This window comes from Lissotriton helveticus, chromosome 2_1, assembly GCF_964261635.1.
Source record: "Lissotriton helveticus chromosome 2_1, aLisHel1.1, whole genome shotgun sequence".
NCBI classification, from domain to species: domain Eukaryota; kingdom Metazoa; phylum Chordata; class Amphibia; order Caudata; family Salamandridae; genus Lissotriton; species Lissotriton helveticus.
The window spans coordinates 1,148,798,170-1,148,822,987 of NC_136059.1; positions in this window are offsets into that span (position 1 = coordinate 1,148,798,170).

Genomic DNA, 24,818 nt, shown 5'->3' on the forward strand with positions numbered 1-24,818 from the left:
GGCAGCTTCCAATGTGGTGCCCAGGTCAATGGTGTGAAGGTTAAAAAGGAAGTGGGCCAACATGCAACCCTGTTTGAGCCTGTTGTTGGTTGGCACCCTGGCAGTGGTTGTGGGGGGAGTGGGGGGGGGCTTGTTTTTACCTGGATCCAGGTCTTCTGATATAAGGATATTATTGCCGTAAGGAGCAGGGGCAGAAGACCCTCATAACCTGCCCTAATCTACCCTATCGAAAGCAGTGATACAGTCAACAGAGCAGCAGAACAGGGGAATTGCTTGCTCCTTATGGCTCAATGGGATAAATGCACCAATACTATGATGTTGTTCATCATGGAGCAGTCAGGCCTGAATCAAGATTGGAAGAAAGGTAGGATTATTTTTTCTGAGGCCCAGGTTACAGCTCCTCCAAAAGGATCCAAGCATTAGCTTTAGCTTCCAGATCCACGAGGGCAATGAGACAGTAGTTTGCTGGATTAGTGCGGTCTCCCTTTTTATGAACCGGTAAGAGAATGAACCCTCTCCTTGAAGTCAGAAGTAGTGTTAGGATCCTTTCCAGAAGTTTGGTGCAGTTTTGAACACCAAGACTGGAATCCCATTAGGTCCTGGTGCCATATTGTTCCTCATATTGTTGATGGTAGCCATTAACTGTGGCTTCTGTGATTGGGATGACATGTTGAGCTCAAGGATCTGGGGATGGTATGAGGAGGGAAAGATGTTGTTAATGCAGCCGGATCAGTTGTACATAACTGCTTAATGAAGCTGATCCAGACCCTTTCTGCCTCACCGTTCTCTTTGGTCTGTGACGAATTGCAGAAGCAGTTTATGCACTTCCAAAGACAGGAGTGGTTCTTTTCTTTTAAAAGGGAGAAAATCCTAAGGCAATCTGCTTTTTTGAATTGCCATACTTTCCACTTGTGAGCTGGTCTGAGAGTGGTGTTTGTTTGGCCAGGTTGTATTGTGTAGTTTCTTCTTCTAGCTGCTAGGGCCCTATGGAGAGTGAGCTTGCTGGCAGTGAGCTCCTTTGTGCAGCAAGTGGTAAATGTGAGGGTGGAGCAGTACTTTCTCAGGGGTTTCCTTCGCCAATTTCACTGTGCACGTTGAAGGTCTTCAACATGTTTTCTACCAGTGTCTCAGCAATGTTATTATGCTGAGTGAATTGGTGGCTGAGTTCCCCCCCAATCCAGCCTAGAAGTTTACCTCCGAGATTTGCTGACCATTTGATTCTGTGAAGGACCTTATGACCCCTTCCTCGGATGATTCCACGAGTGATGATAGTGATTTTGATCACTGCGTGCACTGTGTGTGCTGTGTCCTGATTGGCTGCATGTTCATAACTCCAAGTGGCATTTTGAATTTATGGTGTTTTGGGATTGCACACCCTCTCTGACCATGTGTGCTTTATTGGGGTCAATTTCCCTGCACCATTTTGGGGTCGCTGTGCTTATCTGGGAGATGGACCTGAGTTTCCTCTTTGCATGCTTGTTTGCCGGCTACATGCCACCCCACCTGTGACTTGTCAATCAGTTACTTGATCATGTATTTCTGAGTCGGGGTTGATGGCGGGTGAATTTGATAATAGTGATTCGATTTCATTTGTGCATGCGAGTGTACAATTACAAGCATTGGCATCTTTTTTATCAACATTAACATCACTATTTTTCAGGTGTGCTTACTAAAGATGGAAAGATTGACAGATGAGCAGCCAAACATGTTGCATTTTGTGGCAACGACTTGGAACGTGTATTACCTTGCAAACAGCATGGATGCAGTAGCCCATGTCTCCTGTAGGAAAAGTATCTCGCCATTGAGAAGGTAGTCGAGGGCTGAATTATCCTCTTAGAGTTCCTTGAGGCATGCCACGTTCCAGGAGATGATTGTCAATTGTTGGCAGAGGCCTTCCTCCCTGAAGTGTTTGCATCACTCTGGAGCTGGTTTTAGGGATGCCAATGGGATGGACTTTCGCCTGCTGCAATGTCTGCAGTAGGGGCCAGAAGTGCACAGCCCGTAGATCTTTTGTGCATGCTATTCCGAGAGCCTTGGAGATCTAAGGCCAGGTTTCGTGATTTTTATCATTGTTGGTGCTATATGTGCTATACAGGACAGGGTGCGCCCCTTCCTCTGGAGAGAGGCGTAGAGGAGGTGAGGGTATTTCTCAGAGTGGGGGAGTTTGATGTTTATTCCCCATTATGCCAGCTGTGGCTCTTCCTTGAGTGCTGCCACTTGATGTTGTTGTTGGTGAAATCCTATCAGAGTTGACTCTCCATAAATGTCCCCAGGGAGATTCTGGAACCTGACCCAGGCAAGGTCCTCTGAATGGATGAGGCCCAGATATGGAATTTGTTTGAATAAACAGAGTATGTTGCCCCTATTTAGGATGTTGTGTGATCCTTTAATGTTGTATCTTGGGGTTAGCAATGCTTTATGAGCACCTAACTCCTCTTTTGCGGCTTTGGCCCTACTGTTTCGAGTCTGTGTATTTGAATAGACCTTGATGGACCGGTGCCCAGTAGTTCTTTCATAAGGTATTCGTTTTGGGCAATGCCAAAGTTTGCCAGGGCGTTGGGCTGACTATGGAACAGTGAAAGGGAGTTAGGGGTACCCATGCTGTATGCTCTCTGCAAACTATGCTTGGCTTGTCAGCTGGGGTGGCCTGGGTGCTGGCATCGACCCTCTTCTTTTTAGTAAATTGTGAGTGTGTAGACTTAGGGGCAGAGCTTGCCATACTGGGGGCCAGACCTTCCCGTGTGTTCCTAGGGGAGTGGGTAGTCTTGGATTCATGTCCTGTGCCCTGGGTTGTTATTTTATTGTTTGAGCCCAGTTTAAAGGTGAGGATTGGGATAGTGGTGCCTGACTTTTTGCTGACAAAGGGGACCAGTTCCGGAAGGTTGACTGCAGCACAGCTCTTTTTGTTTTGGCTGCTTTTTTGTGCTGTTTTCTTAACTTTTTCTTGGCCCTCCTGGAGAGAGGTGCACCTGATGGTGTGGGGCTAGATTGAGCCTCCTTGCTGTCCGTGTCAATAGGCTGGACGGCAGTACAGGAGAGGAAGGTGAGTTGTCACGTGCGGTGAAGGGGTAGGGGCCCAAGATTGGCTGGGGGCTGTTGGTTAGATGTATGATCAAACTGAAGAGTGGCCCCAATGCGTTTGATATCTCCTGGATCTGTTTGCAGTGGGAAGCAAGCTGCTTGGTACTGGAGTGCCCACTTTCCCCCTTACTATGAGAACAAGCTCATCTAGGATCTCGGGAGGAGTTGCCCCCCTGTCAATGATGGCTGCACATGAACAGGAGCACGTCTTGGTGTCCAGGCACCCTAAATTTAGAAATTTTTTGAAAATGTTGTTTTCAATAGAGTCTATCTTAGTTCTCAAGTTCGCTAGGCGCTGAGCAATCAACTGGAGGAGATCTATCTGTAGCTCCATTTTTGTGGACTGCCAGATCAGTCCTCGGGCTACGCAGTTTTGGGCAGCATTTATTGTGGTTGAGCACAGGTCTCCATCCTGTTGGTGTCTTGTGCGTCTGTGAGTGATTCCCTTGTAGTTTCTGGCATTTAAAACAACTTTGGAGTGAGCTCCAGTGTTCTTTTTATTTTAGACTTCAGGTTGTGAAGAAAGGACACAGAGAGGTCTCCACTGTCAAATATTTTGGCGGTTGCGCCAGTCGTGAGCAAGATGGATCCAGGTGATGCAGGGGGGTGGACCAATTTGGGGCCTGAGAAGCAGGGGGAGTGTAATGATGGATTTGCACACTGATTACTTGCACATTTTTTAGGGACTCTTGTGGACTTGCTGCTTTTTCAGGCTTCATTAGTTCCGACTCTTGAGGTTCTGAAGCCTGGGGGTTGAGAGAGGTGTTAGAAGACTGCTGAGGTTTTATTGTTTAGTGCCCAGGTGCACCATTGAGCCTTGGACATGAATGTGACCTTTGCTTTGTAGTTGGCCCAGTGAGGTTGTGATGGGCTGAGCTCTTGCTTGGGCAGACCATGGGAGAAATTCAAGATTCTTCAAGATTGCCGGCTTTGGATGTGTCCGGTGGAGCCCCGGGGTTGGCAGAGACTAGAAAGAACTTAGTGATGAGGCCTGTTTGGAGTGCCTTGGGGGATGATTTTAGGGCTGGGTGCAGTTGTGCAGTGCTGTAAGTGTTCCTAATGGTGGATGAGACTGGAGTAACTTTCTCCTCTGTGGCTGAGTCGAACGGGTGGTAGGTTTCCTTTTGTGCATAGTGAAGTTTGATCAGAGACTGCCCTGTTTTGTGCTTCACTGGGGCTATTGCTCAAGTGCTGCAGCTGTCAGGGGGCCTTAGGGAGGGGCTGATGAGGACTTTCCTGTGTTCACCCCGGGCCGTGTAGTTGGGCTTAAAGTAGACCAAGCAGGTTAGGTGCGAGGCCAAACTAGTCTCATTCAAGATGAAGCCCCTGGATGTCTCCTTGCTTACTGTTGACAATGTTTTTGGTTAGAGCTATCGTTGGCCTTCACCTGACCTGATCTCTAACCCCAAATGCCAACCCTGACTGGTGACCTCAACACACAATAGGGGGAGATTGCCCGCACATCCCCGGGCTACCTTGAGAAGTGCACGGTTTGGTGTGGGGTCTTGGGGAAATCCTGCTCTGATTTCTGCAGATCCTACTGGACCTGCAATCCTGTTGGTCCTTGGGCAAAGAGGATTGCAGCCTTAGGGTTCAGGGGTGAAGAGAAGAAACTAGAGCCTGGGATGAGTGAGGCTCACAGGACCCGGTAAGCCGCACCCATCCTGGCTGAGCCACTTCTGCAAGTTCTGGGGCACGCACTCAGCAGAGGCTGACTACAGCCACCGCACTCACCCCTCAAATGGCTCCAGTATGTGCAGGGAGCCTGAAACTGCATGGAGAGCAGTTTGATGTAGCTGCATCTGAAGGTGGCGGAGCGAAAGAGCCCAAGGCGGGCGGTGAAGATACAGCGCATCCACCTCTCCTGCTTCTCTTGCTCCTTGGTGTGCATTGATGTGCTTCGGCATGCTTCTGCCTCAGTCCCTGGGAGCCTGATAGTGAATAAATGTCGAGAAACGTCCCAAGCCCCACAATTTTCTTGGGCTCTCTGGCTCCGCCCCTCTGCTTTGTGTCCTGCTTCCTCCGTCAGTTGCGTGCCAGAGCTGACCTCCTATGCTTCCTATTTATCTTATTTCATTATCAGTGATAATGGTTGTAGTTTAAATCAGTGTGTATGAAAATTATTTTGTGCAGAAACCGTTTTATTTATTAGTCAGAGGACTAGTTCTGTCTACCATCCCAGCTGGAGTGGAGGTGTGAAAAGACTCAACAAAGTGATTAAAGGCCTCATACAGCTAACAAAGAGCAATAGGTTGAATTAGGAGGTTGAGGTCAATAAAATGGTATGGGCATACAAGATCATGGCCAGCAAAGTGACAGATTTTAGTTCTCTTACCATTATGAAAGGAAGGAATCTATACAGTAAAAAAGACTTGGGTTGAATTTGAACCTACAGGTTTGTTGAACGGTCCCTAAAAATATTAAGTACGCTCAGATGGCATATAAGACTTATGCCAACATGGTGTAAGAAATGTTATATAGGAATTAATAACCAGCCAACAATGGCCGCCGCAGTAACCATGATTTTGGACTCGTTTTCAATGGCACACCTGTCCCGAGTCCGAGGCCATTAACCAATTAACCTATCATTTTCAATTAACCCAACCATATAAATACCCGCCCGATCCTTTCTCCTCACAAACACGGAAGCCACGGACGAAGGAGGAAGCACCGACGTGCTGGGGGTTGAGTAAGTACGGCATAGCCGACTAGGACGGACAGCTTAAAACCTACTTTGCAACCGAACATAGCTAAAACGCCAGGGCTGCTACAGAAAATACAGGAACAAGAAAACATTTCTTTTCCTTTTTCTATTTATTTTCTTCCCATCTGCAGTTGGACCCTCAAATACCCTTTGTCTAGAGCTGGCTCATGGGGCACTGACTCCATCCTCCCTAAGTATGTATTTACAAACGAATACATGCCTTCTTAGGCTAACCTACTGCATTGTGTTCTAAATGTGTGTGTGTCTTACTGTATTATTCTCAGCACTTCACTGTCTCACAATTGAGTACTTCTCAATTCATCCAGGATTCTAAGTACTACATTCTATGTATGTGTTTGTTTTTCTCTTTTTCCCTCACAGGTGACTTAGAGTCAAGCGCAATGGGATCTGCGCATTAATAACCACATGCTCTTGTTTTTCAGGCATACTACATCAGAAATTCTGATTGAGCTAGGGATACGTATACACATAAAATATATATCTATACACATTGATAAGAAAAGAAACATCACACTCGTTTGTACATACACCTTAATATATATCTTTTATTGTGGAAAGACATTAGTGAGTGACAGGGGGATCTGTCCCCGGTCCTGACGAAGGGGCATGGCGCCCCAAAACATGTTGACCCGCACAGGAGAGTAAGCCCATTAACTTGCTTTATCTCTCCGAATCACATTTTTTAACAATACCAGCCAGTGCCTATTAAAAAGTTTTTTCTACCACCAGGCCAGATATTTTTTAACATCACTTATTTGTATCACCCCTGACCCTACTGACACTCACTCCAATTCACTCACAGAGCACCCACATTAAAAAGGTGCTCCAGCGTAGTCGCTTGCCGCAGCACTGCCCCGTCCCGCAGCGGGCGGGAAGACCCCGATGATGAAGCATGACACCAAGGGCCCTTTTGGTGTGTGAGGGGTATTTTAACACACATTGTGTACTCCACGAACATCTGGATACACACTAACTCTACGTGAGGTGGACCTTATTGATTAACTGTACTTTAAGAAGAGGAGGACGTGCCCACCTTGGTGCCATCCAGCACCACCTCTTCACTCCCCCCTTTTGATTTCTTCTACTATAAAGCTATTAGAACATTCTGCCCCATCAGGGCAGAATGTTCTATTTAGTAAAACAAAGGCCTCACGGAGCCCAAGTGGGTTACAAAGAGTGAAATCCACTCAGGCTCCATGAGCACTTGTTTACAGCTGTTGCTGTGAATTTCTACAGCTAACAGCACACGCAAGGCCATGGCTGTTAGCTTTTGAACATTTACAGCAAGAGCTGTGAAAAGGGGCTGAAGTCAGCCACTGCTTCTCCCTGGCTTGGCTGAATGGCTTTTCATAATTCATCCAGAACACCCAGGTGCTGAGCAGCATTCCCCCTCCCTCATTCCTAAGCTCAAGTGAGTCTGAGCTAAGGAGGAGGGAGAGGGAAGGTTCCGGTGTTTTACTTTCCCCTGCACACTCCATGCATTTTGGAGAAGCAGGAAAAAGAGAAAGGCAGAGGCTTATCATTAGAATTTAGAAATGTTGAGTGTAGCGGACCTATACCAGTTCATATAAGCCGCTGCCGCTCTATTGTCTCCAATGGAGTTCTCAAAATTCCAATAAGATATGAAGTTTAGGGGTGCAGACTGCAGAGTACCGTTCCCTCATTATTATTGTGCAGGGGGCAGCTATGCAAATCCGCAAATGAAGTGGATGTGTTGTGCACGTCGCACTGCATTTCGGAAAATGTACATGTTGCTCTCCAGGGGCCTCATTTATGAGGCTGTGCGTCACTTTTACGCCGCCGGTGCGTCACTTTTTGTGACGCACCAGTGGCGTAAAAAATGCGCCTTGTTGCACCATATTTACAAAGTGACGCATCTACATAGATGCGTCACTTTGTAAACCCCTGCGCCACATTATACCTGCGCCAGGTATAATGTATGCAAGGGGGGCGTATTGACGCAAGGAAGGGTCGTAGAAGTGACGCAGTGAAATCTATGAGATTTCACTGCGTCACTTTTAGGACGCCGTTGCGTCAAAATCTTGCGCCTGCCTCACAGTAGGCGTAAGACTGATGCAGGCCCTTTCACATGGGGCTTGCCCCATGTGAAAGGGCGCAATGCTGGAGTTGCGTCACTTTTGTGACACAGTGCAGCAATGCGTCACTTTTGTGCTTACAGATACGTCAGAAATACTGACGTATCTGTAACTCCTTGCGACATGATGCGTCATACATTAAATATGACGCATCAGGAATGTCGTAAGGAGTGCGCCTGAGAAGTGACGCATCGCTGCTTTCACGCAGCGATGCGTCATTTCTCATAAATGAGGCCCCTAGGGCCTCATTGCTGAGGTTGTGCGTCACTTTTACGCCGCCGATGCGTCACTTTTTGTGACGCACAAGTGGCGTAAAAAATGCGCCTTGTTGCACCATATTTACAAAGTGATGCATCTAGGTAGATGGGTCACTTTGTAAACCCCTGCGCCACATTATACCTGCACCAGGTACAATGTATACAAGGGGGGTGTTTTGACGCAAGAAAGGGTCATGGAAGTGACGCGGTGAAATCTATAAGATTTCACTGCACCATTTCTTGGCCGCTAATGCGGCAAAATCTTACCCCTGCTTCATGGCAGGCGTAAGACTGACACAGGCACTAACATGGGACTTGCCCATGTGAAAGTACACATTGCTGGAGTTGCGTCAATTTTGTGACACACTCCAGCAATGTGTTACTTTTTCGCTGACGTATCTGTAACTCCTTGCGACATGATGCGTCATATTATAAATATGACTCATCAATCATGATGCAAGGAGTGCGCACTGAGAAGTGACGCATTGCTGCTTTCACGCAGCGATGCGTCATTTCTCATAAATGAGACCCCTATTGTTTACACAAACGGCCTTTCTCCTGATATGCACTCCCATAAATGCTCAGTAAATCTATCTCACTGAGCATAAATAACAGCCTCCTTTCCAATTGAGTTGCTGTTCCTCTGATCCAGTAACAGATTGGACACCATCTTTAAAGGTGTTTTGTTATGTACCTTAACTTGCAACTTTCTGTTAATGCCAACGCTCGTATTTTGTTTTCCCCAGCATGTTTTTGTAATGATGCTCAATGTAAATAAACCGCTGACCCAGTGTGGCTTGTTAACAGCTATTTATTTGTATTACAATCGTTCCCTGAAGAGCGCCGAGCCAGCGCTCCGGTTCCTCGGCTGCCGCGCTCCCTAATGCACTGCGCGCGCAGTCCCTCAAAATGGCCGCCGCACGTCACGTAGCAACGTGACGTGCATAGACTAGAGCGCGCCACTACATATCTCCCCTTTTTCCAAACAGTTCAGAAGTCACTTACAGTTCAATTGTCCATTTCAAAATCTTGGAACCTTGCTGGTCTCACCACAGGTCTTCCACTCCTGGTTACCTGGGTGTGGCCTCCCTGGGACCTTTGACTCGGTACCTCATCGCTTCTTTCCTCTCTCTGTTCCGCCATGTTCTCCTCTACGCTCCCTCTACCCTCTCTGGGTTCGTCTCCACCACTTCCTTCTCCACGTTGCTCGCCGGTTCCTTGCTCTTCTTCTGCATTCGGCTCTTCTCCATCGTCCCACTCAGCTCCATGTCGATTCCATTGTACAACTTTGCTACATCTGGCCATGCGGTCTTGGGACCACACGTTGCCGTCGCTCAGCAAGGCCGCACGATCATACACCTCCTTTACTTGCATGGGCCTGCTGTATTTACTGTCTCCCTTCTTCTGTAGTGTTGCCAACTTTACTCTTACCCACTCATCCTTTTCCAACTTTGTCCCCTTTACATTTCTCCGTTTGTTGTAGTGGTTAGTGTATATCGATTGTGCCTTTTCTAGGTTAGCCCGTACCACTGCCGGGGACCATTCACTGGTGATTACTTTCTCCTTCCAAATCCGATTGTCATGGGTGAAAGGTTCTCGTCCTCTCAGTATCTGAAATGGACTGTATCCTGTTCCAGTTGGTGTGATCCTGTAAGCCCATACCATGTTCTCTATGGCCCTTTCCCAATCCTTATTACAGGAAATCGCTGCTTGTACGGCACCCATCACCACTCGGTTAAACCTTTCCACCAAGCCGTTCCCTGCGGGATGGTAGATTGCTGTGTGTTTAATGGCTATGCCGTTCCTTTGCATGAAGTTGTTCCACCTTTCTGACGTGAACTGGGGGCCATTATCGCTCAAGATGGATTTGGGTATGCCCTCCCTCACGAAGGTGTCTGACAGAAACTTCAGGATGTTCTCCGTATCCATGGTCTCCTCCACTTTCAACTCAGGCCATTTAGAGTATCTATCTATGAGGACACAAACATACTTCTGCGTGCCCTGGCTATCCAGGATGGGTCCTAATATGTCTATAGACAATTCCTCCCACGGGTTCTGTGGGGTCTCGAACTGTCCCAGCGCGGGGCGCAGGGGCTTGAGTGATTTGTCCGCTCCCTGGCACTGTGGGCACTCTCTGACATGCCTCTCCGCTCTTATGTCCATGCCTGGCCACCAGTAATTTTGTTTGGCTCTTAACTTCAATTTCCCAATGCCTAGATGGCCCTCATGTAGTATGTCCAGTAACTGGGTTGCGAGTGTCCTGGGGGGGATTACCTTGTCCCCTCTGTATGTGAACACTCCTCTATCCCCCACTGATAATTCTTCTCTGACTTCATAATAGGGGTTGACCTCTTCACTCACGTGCCTCTTTTCTGGCCATCCCGTTACAATGTACTTCTTCACTTCCTCCAACACTCCGTCTGCCTTATATCCTTCAACCCATTCATTATAGTCGATGACTTTGCCTTGATCCCCCACCAAAGCCACCAGCTCAGTGCGGGCCGTGGGGTCTTCTTCTCCAGGCTCCATTGCTGCTGCCCTGCTCAGGTAGTCTGCCACTCGATTTCGGTTCCCTGGGAGGTACTCTACGTCGTACCTGAATTCGAGTAGTTTTAGGGACATCTTCGAAATCCTGGGCGTGGCCATGGCATGCCCACTCGATGTTAACACTTTTACTAATGGCTTATGATCTGTTCTGAGCAGGAATCTGGTGCCCCATAGGAACTGCCTAAATCTCGCTGTAGCCCACACTACCGCCAGCATCTCCTTTTCAATGACGCTGTACTTGCTTTCGGTGGCCGTCAATGCCCTAGATGCAAAACTAATCGTCTCCATCTGACCTTGTCCTCGTTCTTGCATGAGCACAGCTCCCAAGCCTTTGTCGCTGGCATCAGTGGTGAGGATCGTGGCACCTTGTGGGTCATATCCTTTCAGTGGCACTGCTCCCGTGACGTTTCTCTTAATGGTATCAAACTCCTGTTGTGCCTCTGGTGTCCATTCAAAAGTGGTGTTTTCTCTAGTCAGCATCCTCATATTGTGCGTTTTGGAGGCAAAGTGAACCACAAACTTACTGTAATACTCCGCCATACCCAAAAACGACCTGACTTCCTCCTTGTTGGTGGGGGGCGGAGCGTCAGCAATTGCCTTTACGTTGTCTGCTTTGGGTGTAATACCCTGCACCCCTATCTCGTGACCTAGGTAAGTCACCGATTCTAGTCCCAAGCGGCATTTAGTCCATTCTGCCGTAAGGCCTTTGCTTTCCAGGGTCTTCAACACCTTCCCTAGTTTCTGGTCGTGGTCCATCCTGTCTCGCCCCATTATCAGAATGTCATCTTGGAAATACTGGATGCCAGTTAAGTCCTTAAACAGTTGGTGCATTAACCTTTGGAATACCGCAGCCGCCGAGGCCAGTCCGAACGGCATGCGGCGGAACTGGTAGCACCCGAATGGGGTTATGAAAGACGTGAGTTTCCTGCTGTCTGGGTGCAATACTACCTGGTGGTACGCGGAGGTCAAATCGATGGTGGAGTACCATTTGACTCCTCTGGTCTTTGCTAGCATCTCGTCGATCCTTGGGAGGGGAAATTTCTCAACGACAATGTTCTTATTTAACTCTCTCAGGTCGACGCAGAGCCTGACCTTTCCATTTGGCTTCATGACTACCACCAAGGGTGCGAGCCACTCTGCGCAGGTAATAGGCTCAATTATTCCCTTACTCTCCAATTCTTGAAGCTCCTTCTGGACCGCCTCTCTTACCGCTATGGGTATATTCCTCACCTTGTGGGCAACTGGAACAGCGTCTTCCTTGAGTATGATCTTATGTTGAAACTTTTCCAGCTTTCCTACTGTGCCTCCGAACACTCTTGGGTATTCCTCTTTCCATCTTTCAAGATTGGGCCAGGTTTCTGGTTCTGTGAGCAAAATCTGTTCTTTGCCTCCCGGGTCTAATTTGATTCCCAGGTCGCCCTGGTCCAGCCACCCTAAAACGGACGGTCCTCTCTCTGAGATGTACAACTTGCATTCCGCCGATCTGCCTCTGAACTCAAACTTCAAGAGTCTATATCCTACCATTGGGATACGATCGCCATTATATGTGACTGGTCGGATGTCCAATCTCTCCAGCTCCGGTCCGATCTTTGGTCTGAATGTTTTCTCCCACACTGCTCTTGGTATTATCGTGAAAGGAGAACCTGTGTCTGCCACTACGCTGATGGTTACTCCTCCCATCTTCATTTCCAACACGGGTTTAGTCGTCCTTCTCCCTTCTATGCTCATGACCTGGTCGTATATGCATAACACGGTGACGACTTCTTCTTCTCCCGTCTCTTCCTGGTTTTCTCCATCCTGGTCTATGTGTTTCACCACGCCCTTGGACATTTTCTTCCGGCACACCTTCTCGTAGTGGCCGATGATGCCACAGTGCAGACACTTGGCCCTGAACGCAGGGCATCTCCTGTCGTGTGCCTCATGGGACCAGCTTCCGCACCTGTAGCACGTCTTCTTGTTGCCACTTCCTTCCAGTTTCTTTTGCGATCCGGAGTTGCCCTGCCATTTGTTGGAACCCTTCCATGTAGCGCCTCTGTAACTCTGATCCTTGCGGGGTTCCTCTTCCTGTATCCTGTTCACGATGGCGGCAGTTGGCGGCTCTTTCTTGGTTGCGTCAGCGCACCTCCGTGCTAGTTCAGCCCTCTTGACAATGACCATTACGTCCTTGAGTGTGGTATCCCCACTTGCCCATAGCTTGTCCTGGACATTCGTGCTGGTCGTGTGCATAACTATTTGGTCTTTGATAAACTCTTCCTCCCACAGGGCATACCTGCACGTGGCCGCCAGTTTCTTCAGGGCCGCTACATATTCCTCTATCGACTCTCCGGCGCGTTGTTTCCTCTGCTGGAAGTTGAATCTATCAACTGATACACATACCGTGGGCCGATAGTGTTCATTCAAATCGTCGATCGCATGGGCATATACATCATCGTCCGAGTCATCTCTCGGTTTGGGTACCAGGCTTTTGTATATTCTAAGTCCCTCTGGCCCTAGGTTTAGTAATAAGATCCGTTTTTTTCTGTTGGGTTTGAAGGACTCTTCATTTTCGTCCTCTAGGACCTCTATGAAGTTGTTTATGTAGTCGCGCCAGTCCTCCCACTTCATCAGTGGTTCTCCTGGCTTCGGGAGGAACTGGACCGGTGCTATGGCATATCCCGCAGGGGCGCTCATTTTCTCTTCCTTGGTCGTCGTCGTTCTGTTTCCTTTCCCTGTGGGGCTCCCTGGGGTGTTATCCGTCTCCTCTTCCTTGGTCTGTACTGGGGGGCCTTCAGCGTCAGCCCCCTCCCCCTCCTTAATGGTAGCCAGGTCTGGCTCCTCCGTGGATACGTGGGCCGACTGCGACGCGCTGCCTGGCTGCTATGGGGTCACTCTGCTCTTGTCTGTATGTGTGCCCAGCGAAGGCCCTGCCGCGCTCTTCAGGGTACAGTACCTCCTGTGGTGACCACAGTCCTGGTGGTTCTCCAGGGACACTGCACTGGTTTGCTGTTCAGCTGTCCGGTCCCCTTCTCCGTTGGTGACACAGGTTGCCTGGGGTGCCGCTGGTTCCACGTGCTTGCGTGGATGTGGGTCTGCTGTGACCCCCTTGCCACGTGGTGGGTGTGCTGCCCTTCGTCGTTTTTTCCTTTTTTTTTCTTTATTTGAAGGTTTTGGTCGAATCCCGACCTCGTCGCCACTGTAATGATGCTCAATGTAAATAAACCGCTGACCCAGTGTGGCTTGTTAACAGCTATTTATTTGTATTACAATCGTTCCCTGAAGAGCGCCGAGCCAGCGCTCCGGTTCCTCGGCTGCCGCGCTCCCTAATGCACTGCGCGCGCAGTCCCTCAAAATGGCCGCCGCACGTCACGTAGCAACGTGACGTGCATAGACTAGAGCGCGCCACTACAGTTTTCTCTGATTGTTCTCTTTTAAAAACTCCTTACGTTACGAGAAACATTTGTTTTGCACTTCAAGTTCATGACACGATAAATACTGTGTTTACGCGCGCCAGGCAGTATAGGCATGAGACCGGGTACACATTCAGATTTCTTTGTAATAACGGGTTTAAGAACTTTTAAGAGGTAATAATCATTGGGAAATCAAGGCGTCACATTAGTCATGCACCTGACTAGCCCAGTTTGCGTCCCCTGCACTAACAGGCGAGCGATTGGCAGTTTCAATGCTGTGTGTTTTCGTGGATCACTGCTGCAGCACGCGGACGACAGATTCAGCACCGGAGAGCAGCTGTGATGAATTATCGTCGCTGTTTTGCGCCTCACTGCTCGTCAGAAACGCTGTGAGGGACACCCACCGAGAATGAGGGATTTAGGCCAGTTATGGAAAAAAATCGCAGATACATGCCCGAACATAATTCAACAATAGGTTGCATAACAGCACCAAATTCACCAGAAAATGGAGCATACGCATTGACCACATCACTCTTGACGCCTTTTCTATAATTTTTTTTAACCGTACGTCATTATCACTTACCATGGTACATACTGGGCAGCACCGGTGCAAGTTTTCTAAGCTCAAACAATTACAAGGAGTGGTGGCAGCAGCAGCACTATCACCCGCACACACCGACAGTAAAGGACACAGACCACAGGGACGTTTTAAGGCGCGTGCAAAGTGGGCAATTGCCCAGGGCCCCCACCTTCCAGAGGGCCCCCTGGCAAAGTGACGTTTTTTTTTTCTCTATACCACTAGACTTCCTCTCTGCCTCTAACATATTGTTCAATATTGTTTGGAGTCACAGGGCTTCAATTAGCAGAGTGTCGTAATAAATTGCGAAGGTCCGTATAGTTCTGTATAAAGTCCTCTAAAATGTTGTCTTGCCTGTGGGACCCCACGCGCCTTAAAATAACCGGAATGGACCGAACAGGTACAAAACGAGGCACAACAGTGAAACCATCACTCACCTACATGACACAGCACATATATCCGCAGCTTAATCCCACACAGAGTGTGTGTGTATGTTTTTGCATATATGTGTGCGTGTGAGAGAGAAAATGTTATTGCAGGATTATGTGGTGTACCTATGTTTGCACGTCAGTTTTGGTAGTGTTAGAGTATGATGGTGAGGCAGTGTGCGTTGATGTGATTGCGACACTGTGTGATGTGGTGGTATATGTTTGTGTGCTGTAACATTCTTGATTTTGTGATTGTAATGGTTTGTGTTGTTGTTTAAAAGTCATTACGCATGCTTGTATAGTTCACTTGTGTTGTACCTTTAGGGCCTTATATATGAGGCCTTGCGTCACTTTTAGGACATTGGTGCTCCACTTTTTGTGACGCACCAGCATGCGACGCACCAGCGATGTTGCATCATATTTACAAAGTGAAGCATCTAGGCAGATGCGTCACTTTGTAAACCCCTGCACCACATTATAATGTATGCAGGGGGGCGTTCTGATGCAAGAAAGGGTCGAAGTGAAATGCATCAATATCTTAGGCAGGCATAAGACTGATGCAGGCTCATTTCACATGGGACTTGCCCATGTGTAATGACCCACTGCTGAAGTTGCGTCACTTTTGTGACACTCCAGCAATGCGTCACTTTTGCGCCTACAGGTACGTCAGAAATACTGACATATCTGTAACTCCTTGCGTGATGATGCGTCACTGTAAATATGATGCATCATTGGTGTCCCAGGGAGGGCGAAATTAAAAGTGATGCATCGCTGCTTTCTCGCAGCGATGCGTCACTTTTCATAAATGAGGCCCTTAGAGCTTACTAAGTCTGTGCGGACTTTCCTCATGGTTCTGTGATTTCTTTTTTGCTGGTGCCACTGTGGCTTCATATCATGAGCAGACAGCATAGGTCACTATGTATACTAAATGTCTGGTTCACAAAGGTAAACTTTACATTTGTGTGTGACCTTACTATTTATTTTTGTATTGACAAACAGCAAGTTTAATTTTACTAATAGTCATTTTATGATTGTGAAGAGCATATTTCAACAATTTTTTAAAACCAAAACTACTTTTATGGTGATATAAGAACACGCATTATTGAAGCCAACAGGTAAAGGTCTGGCTATCTTGTTAATGATTTTGATTCTTCATTGATTAACAACATTATGCCAGCGCAAGCATTACTTCATGGGTGGGCATCGTTGCTCCAGGAGTGGCTAGCATGTTGGCAAGAATTACCTTCATTATGCATGTTTAGATGTGCCCCATTACTCAGTATTCATTAGTGCCTGTTCACGAATAATCTCTTTTAAGTCTTACAGAATGCTTAAATTTGCCCCATTGGGCAGTAAACATTGCCACTAAGAGAGGCAAAACACAGTGCTTAGACCTGTGGTACATTGTGCACTAGAATTCCTCAAAGAACATTGGCAAAATAGGGCACTTCGTCAAGATCTAGAAGTGGAAGGGGCAGAATTAGTTGAGGCTTCCAGGAGTGTTGTGCAAATAGTTGCCAGTCTGCTGAGAGCCCCAGCTCACGAGGTCAAAATGGACAGCCCAAGATGGTTTGATCCACAGTGCTCAAGCGCTCTGAGAGAACTGAAAGCTGCCTTAAAGATTTCACCAAGAGACAGGGACCTGGTGAATTTTTGCCGTAAAAAATATAAGCTGGCTGTAAAAGGATGCAAGGGTCAATTACAACAACAAGCCTGGGAAGATCCGATAGAGGCGATGGTATTAAATGACTACCGCCTTTTGGAGAGTCATAAATAAGCCCTGTTTTCACGATGCTAACAAACCCGGGTTAAGCAATAACATGCTGCCGGCGCAATGGCATGATCACTTTCAAGGGCTTTATAACTATCATCCAAGTACGGACCAGACACAGGAGCAGAACGTGGAGCAGAACATACCCCACCTACATTTTCATTGGGCGAGGTAAAAATAGGAATTGAGGGCTTCACTAGGAATAAGGCGCCAGGCCCAGATGGGATCCCACCCAACCTTTTTATAAGCAATGTGGATTTATTGGCACCCCTCCTAACAAGGGTCATAAATGCAGCAGTGGACACAGTAATGCCGGCATCATGGTCCACTTCTCCGATGGTCTTCATCTTCAAAAAAGGTAACAAGGACAGCCCACAATGTTATCGTCCGATTTCTCCTATTGATGTGTCGGCGAAGGTTTTAGGGCGGGTGGTTTTAAGTTGGTTGACAGATTGGGCAGAAGAGCATCAAGTCATAATTGATGTCCAATTTGGCTTCAGGCCAGGGAAATCTACCACCGATCAATGCCTCAACTTATATCTCATTTCATCCAAATATATAGTGGTTAATCCAGGGACGGTGTATCTGGCATTTATGGATCTGACTGCGGCCTTTGATAGAGCAAATTGTGGGAAACTATGGGCAATTATGTGCGGGCTCGGGGTGGACCCAAGGCTCATTAACATCTTAAAGTCTACATCTGAACACTACGGCTGTGGTCAGATATAGCCAGGATGGAAAAATAACAGAACCCTTTACGTGCTCCAGTGGAGTCAGACAGGGTTGCATATTACCTCCCTTTCTGTTCATGCTATATATAAGGTCTTGACTATGCACTAAGCACCTTACAGGCAGACACCCCCAGGATAGGTACCCGTGGTATTCCCGTTCTGCTCTACGCATATGATGCGGTACTCCTCGCTCGCACCCCCAAAGATATGCAGCTCCTAATAGATGGTTTTGTGTCATTTATGGAGAATCTGGACTTGTCCCCCAATCTTGCAAAATCCTATGTTATGGAAGTGGGGAAGAAGCCAGGTAGATCCTATACCTACACAATTGGATCTCATTGTCTAGGAAAGGTACAGTCCTTTTCATATCTGGGGATTTTATTTTATGGCCGATTAAATTTTAAATATTTATTAGAAGAGAAATGTCGAGCTATGACCAGATGTACCGGATCAATAATGAATTTTGCACACAAGTTAGGACGCTGGTCAACAGAGCAGATTCTGAGATTATATAGCTCCATGTGCTGTGCTAAAGTGCTATATGGAAGTGAGTTTTGGGGATTTATTGAGGCTAACCAACTGCAAATCGAAGAGAACATGTATCTCAGGCCCCTGTTAAAAGTTCCCCAGAGCACGCCAGCTTATATAATCCATGAAGAATTGAGTGTTAGATACATCACGGATAGGATGGCAGTTAAACCCCATGTCTGTTGGGTAAAGATCTGGGCAAACAAGGCGGTGGCATTAAGCAGGCTGGTCATACAAGACTGTCTTTCCCTTGACCACGGGCAAAACATTCCCAGGCTAAAATATGTGATGGAGTCCTTTTCGGAAAATGGTATGTGCAGATTTATTCACTAATCCTTCTAAAATGATTATGCAGGATAAGGCCTTGGTCAAGGATCGGTTCCTCAAGTATTCTACGACGCTCCAGGATGATAGAGAGTTTGCCAAGCCGTCGGTGAGAGAACATCTAGCAGTTAAGTCTACTGAGGACATTGAACCATACTTGTCCTGCTTAAGCAGTGCTCATGATAGATTTTTAATGACCTGGTTAAGGCTAAACCTTTTGCATCATGTATTAGCAGAGCCCGCAGGGTTCACACCGTCAATAGAAATGAAGGGGCGTTTTATTATGCCCATTTTATTCACATCTCAGAAATCTTTTCCTGAAGGACATCCTAAAGAAAGCCAGATTTAGACAAGCATGTGTGGCCTTGTTATTTTTAATATTGGCCCCAGATGATTTTACACTTTTTTGTATTACTAACTTTATAAGGGCTGCATCTAGATTAAGGATCACAAGGGGTAGAGGAAGCCCATAGATTTCCCGCTTGCTATTCTTTTATACTGTTTTAAAAATGTTGTCCTTCTATATTTGTAACTTTTTCATAATGGTGTGCTATAGGCCCAAATCAAGTTTGAAGATGAATTAAATGGGTGAGGGCTATGGCATATGGGATGTGTAAACTCCTTATTTACTTGTTGAAGTTGCATTATATAGAACTCAGATTGATTAACTGTTTTTAAAGCCTGCACCTGTAACCCTTTTTCTTTTGATATATTGTATCTTTTATGTTATTTTTATATCCCGAATAAAGATTGTATTATTATTATTATTACTGTTGGTTAAATTAAACCTGTAGTTTGTGAATACAAAAAACAAAGAGTAAACTTACACAAAAGTCTAAGTTTACCTTTTCGTATTAGGCCCACAATAGTTATAGGATGCTATACAGACAGCTATAATACCTGTGGCCGGCTTGCACCTCCTTGGACTGTTTGTGGGGCAGGAAGATTTTGGTACCTTTAACACTAGTGTTTTAGGTGTAAGACATAGATTTTGCCCTTGTTTTGGTCTCATTGCAGAGCATATTTCAACATTTTTTTAAAAACCAAAACGACTTTTATGGTGATATAAGAACAAGCATTGTTGAAGCCAACAGGTAAAGGTCTGGCTATCTTGTTAATGATTTTGATTCTTCATTGATTAACAACATTATGCCAGCGCAAGCATTACTTCATGGGTGGGCATCGTTGCTCCAGGAGTGGCTAGCATGTTGGCAAGAATTACCTTCATTATGCATGTTTAGATGTGCCCCATTACTCAGTATTCATTAGTGCCTGTTCACGAATCATCTCTTTTAATTCTTACAGAATGCTTACATTTGCCCCATTGGGCAGTAAACATTGGCACTAAGAGGGGCAAAACACAGTGCTTAGACCTGTGGTACATGGTGCACTAGAATTTCTCAAAGAACATTGGCAAAATATGGCACTTCGTCAAGATCTAGAAGTGGAAGGGGCAGAATTAGTTGAGGCTTCCAGGAGTGTTGTGCAAATAGTTGCCAGTCTGCTGAGACCCCCAGCTCACGAGGTCAAAATGGACAGCCCAAGATAGTTTGATCCACTATGCTCAAGCGCTCTAAGAGAACGGAAAGCTGCCTTAAAGATTTCACTAAGAGACAGGGACCAGGTGAAATTTTGCCGTAAAAAATATAAGCTGGCTGTAAAAGGATGCAAGGGTCAATTACAACAACAAGCCTGGGAAGATCTGACAGAGGCGATGGTATTGAATGACACTACCGCCTTTTGGAGAGTCATAAATAAGCCCTGTTTTCACGATGTTGACAAACCCGGGTTAAGCAATAACATGCTGCCAGCGCAATGGCATGATCACTTTCAAGGGCTTTATAATTATCATCCAAGTACGGACCAGGCATAGGAGCAGAACGTGGAGCAGAACATACCCCACCTACATTTTCATTGGGCGAGGTAAAAATAGGAATTGAGGGCTTCACTAGGAATAAGGTGCCAGGCCCATATGTGATCCCACCCAACCTTTTTATAAGCAATGTGGATTTATGGGCACCACTCCTAACAAGGGTCATAAATGCAGCAGTGGACACAGTAATGCCGGCATCATGGTCCACTGCTACGATCGTCCCCATCTTCAAAAAAGGTAACAAGGACAGCCCACAATGTTATTGTCCGATTTCTCTTATTGATGTTTCGGCGAAGGTTTTAGGGCGGGTGGTTTTAAATCGGTTGACAGATTGGGCAGAAGAGCATCAAGTCATAATTGATGTCCAATTTGGCTTCAGGCCAGGGAAATCTACCACCGATCAATGCCTCAACTTATATCTCATTTCAGCCAAATATATAGTGGTCAATCCAGGGATGATGTATCTGGCATTTATGGATCTGACTGCGGCCTTTGATAGAGTAAATTGTGGGAAACTATGGGCAATTATGTTCGGGCTCGGTGTGGACCAAAGGCTCATTATCATCTTAAAGTCCTTACATCTGAACACTACGGCTGCGGTCAGATATAGCCAGGATGGAAAAATAACAGAACCCTTTACGTGCTCCAGTGGGATCAGACAGGGTTGCATATTACCTCCCTTTCTGTTCACGCTATATATAAGGTCTTGACTGTGCACTAAGCACCTTACAGGCAGACACCTCCAGGATAGGTACCCCTGATATTCCCGTTCTGCTCTACGCAGATGATGCGGTACTCCTCGCTCGCACCCCCAAAGATATGCAGCTCCTAATAGATGGTTTTGTGTCATTGATGGAGAATCTGGACTTGTCCCCCAATCTTGCAAAATCCTATGTTATGGAAGTGGAGAAGCAGCCAGGTAGATCCTATAACTACACAATTGGATCTCATTGTCTAGGAAAGGTACAGTCCTTTTCATATCTGGGGATTTTATTTGATGGCCGATTAAATTTTAAATATTTATTAGAAGAGAAATGTCGAGCTATGACCAGATGTACCGGATCAATAATGAATTTTGCACACAAGTTAGGACGCTGGTCCCCAGAGCAGATTCTGAGATTATATAGCTCCATGTGCTGTGCTAAAGTGCTATACGGAAGTGAGGTTTGGGGATTTATTGAGGCTAACCAACTGCATATCGAAGAGAACATGTATCTCAGGCCCCTGTTAAAAGTCCCCCAGAGCACGCCAGCTTATATTATCCATGAAGAATTGAGTGTTAGATACATCACGGATAGGATGGCAGTTATACCCCTAATCTGTTGGGTAAAGATCTGGGCAAACAAGGCGGTGGCATTAAGCAGTCTGGTCATACAAGACTGTCTTTCCCTTGACCACGGGCAAAAATTCCCCAGGCTAAAATATGTGAAGGAGTCCTTTGAGAAAATGGGATGTGCAGATTTATTCACTAATCCTTCTAAAATGAGTATGGAGGATAAGGCCTTGGTCAAGGATCGGTTCCTCAAGTATTCTACGACGCTCCAGAAAGATAGAGAGTTTGCCAAGCCGTCGGTGAGAGAACATCTAGCAGTTAAGTCTACCGAGGACATTGAACCATACTTGTCTTGCTTAAGCAGTGCTCATGATAGATTTTTAATGACCTGGTTAAGGCTAAACCTTTTGCATCATGTATTAGCAGAGCCGGAGGGTTCACACCGTCAATAGAAATGAAGGGGCCCTGTGGCTGCGACCATAGGTCTCCACAGGACACCCTTCATTTCGTTTTATTATGCCCATTTTTTTCGCATCCCAGAAGTCTTTTCCTGAAGGACATCCTAAAGAAAGCCAGATTTAGACAAGCACGCGTGGCCTTGTTATTTTTAATATTGGCCCCAGATGTTTTTACACTTTTTTGTATTACTAACTTTTTAAGGGCTGCATCTAGATTAAGGATCACAAGGGGTAGCGGAAGCCCATAGATTTCCCGCTTGCCATTCTTTTATACTGTTTTAAAAATGTTTTTCTTCTATATTTGTAATTTTTTCATAATGGTGTGCTATAGGTCCAAATCAAGTTTGAAGATGAATTAAATGGGTGAGGGATGTGGCATACGGGATGTGTAAACTCCTTATTTACTTGTTGAAGTTGCATTATATAGAACTCAGATTGATTAACTGTTTTTAAAGCCTGCACCTGTAACCCTTTTTCTTTTGATATATTGTATCTTTTATGTTATTTTTATATCCCGAATAAAGATTGTATTATTATTATTATTACTGTTGGTTAAATTAAACCTGTAGTTTGTGAATACAAAAAACAAAGAGTAAACTTACACAAAAGTCCAAGTTTACCTTTTCGTATTAGGCCCACAATAGTTATAGGATGCTATACAGACAGCTATAATACCTGTGGCCGGCTTGCACCTCCTTGGACTGTTTGTGGGGCAGGAAGATTTTGGTACCTTTAACACTAGTGTTTTAGGTGTAAGACATAGATTTTGCCCTTGTTTTGGTCTCATTGCAGAGCATATTTCAACATTTTTTTTTAAACCAAAACGACTTTTATGGTGATATAAGAACAAGCATTGTTGAAGCCAACAGGTAAAGGTCTGGCTATCTTGTTAATGATTTTGATTCTTCTTTGATTAACAACATTATGCCAGCGCAAGCATTACTTCATGGGTGGGCATCGTTGCTCCAGGAGTGGCTAGCATGTTGGCAAGAATTACCTTCATTATGCATGTTTAGATGTGCCCCATTACTCAGTATTCATTAGTGCCTGTTCACGAATCATCTCTTTTAATTCTTACAGAATGCTTACATTTGCCCCATTGGGCAGTAAACATTGGCACTAAGAGGGGCAAAACACAGTGCTTAGACCTCTGGTACATTGTGCACTAGAATTCCTCAAAGAACATTGGCAAAATATGGCTCTTCGTCAAGATGTGACAGTGCCCCAGAAACCAAGCCTATTCTTCCATCTGTTGGGCCTTAGCCGCGTTGTAGCTTGGAAATAATAATAAAAGAATTCCTTTTCGAAAAGCATGAACATAACACCTCTTAAGAGTTTGAAGGTGCTGGGAATCATCAAGGAGATTAAGTGAGCTATTGCCCAGAGTCACATGATGCTGAGCTAAGCTGCCGGCGATCGACCCATGAAGCCCGTCCATGGGAGTCAGCCGCTCTGGTCGCTGCGCCACACCTCCTCTCTGAAGGAAGATGGTGCACAAACGGTTTGTCCCTTTTTTATCACCACAAATGTATAGTATGATTAGAAAAATGAAGAGTTTTGCTGGCCTATAGACCCACCATATGGGAGGCAGAAAGGACATTGTTAATTGAAATGACCTGAAACATTGTACTTCAATTCATGAGTTATTTTGGACCTTAAAATATGCTGAAGACTTCATTAAGACAACATATTTGGGTAACTGTCTTTATGATGCTAAGTGTATGTTGTTTGCCTTTCTAACGGCAAGATAAATTAAGGACATTGATGGGCACCAGAGTGAAAATTCTGTCATACCAGGGCTCAGATAGTTCTCTGAGGCTCATGCTTGATCTGCAGGTGACAGTGTGTGACGATCGGTTCCAATTTTCTTTTATAACCATTAACAGATAAAGAAGGCAATGCACAAACAAAAGAACTTCAGGAAAGTATACTTCTTGGAGCCATAGGAAAGAGTTGCTCCGTGTACCTATGACTCTGGCGTCACTGGTTTCTCACAACAAAGTAATTGACTCGAATCATTGCAGACAGTGTGGTTCTGGGGAAGGTGAATACCTACACACTTCTAATGTAGGGGGTAAGAAGACCATGAATAAGGCCATACGTAATTAAATCTTGGCTATGATGCCATGAACTTAATATGGTAAATTATTGCAATGCATTTTGTATCACTAAATAACACTTCATTTTAGTCACCAGATTGCTGGCCGGAGGATCTATGCTCCATCCCACTCGCAGGGACTTAGGTAAAAAACCTGAGGGTGACCTTTGACAACCATCTGTTGTTTGACAAAAAGGTGAATGCTATCACCTCTAGCCCCTTTTTTATGTTAACATTTTCAAGAAAGGTTCTACCTTTTATCCCCTTTGAGATGAAGAAACTGGTGGTAACTGCCCTTACTCTATCCAAAATAGATTACTGTCATGGCTTGTACATTAATTTACAGAAACAATTTCTCAGCAAATTACAAATCTTACAGAATTCGGCAGCTCGTCCTTTACTAGGGATACCTAGACACAGCTCAGTGGCCAAGGTTCTAGTGGAACTTCACTGGCTGCCAGTCAATAAAAGCATAGATTCAAGGCACTGTGCATCGACTATAAGGCCCTTCACGGGAAATGGCCCCATTTATTATAAAGAGAAATTAACCAGATATTCTACTGCTAGAACATTTCGATCATCCTCAGCATGTAACCTTACAGTGCTTAAGAAGATCGTGCTAGGGGGGTCAAAGCCTCATATTTGGTACAACCAAACAATGGAAT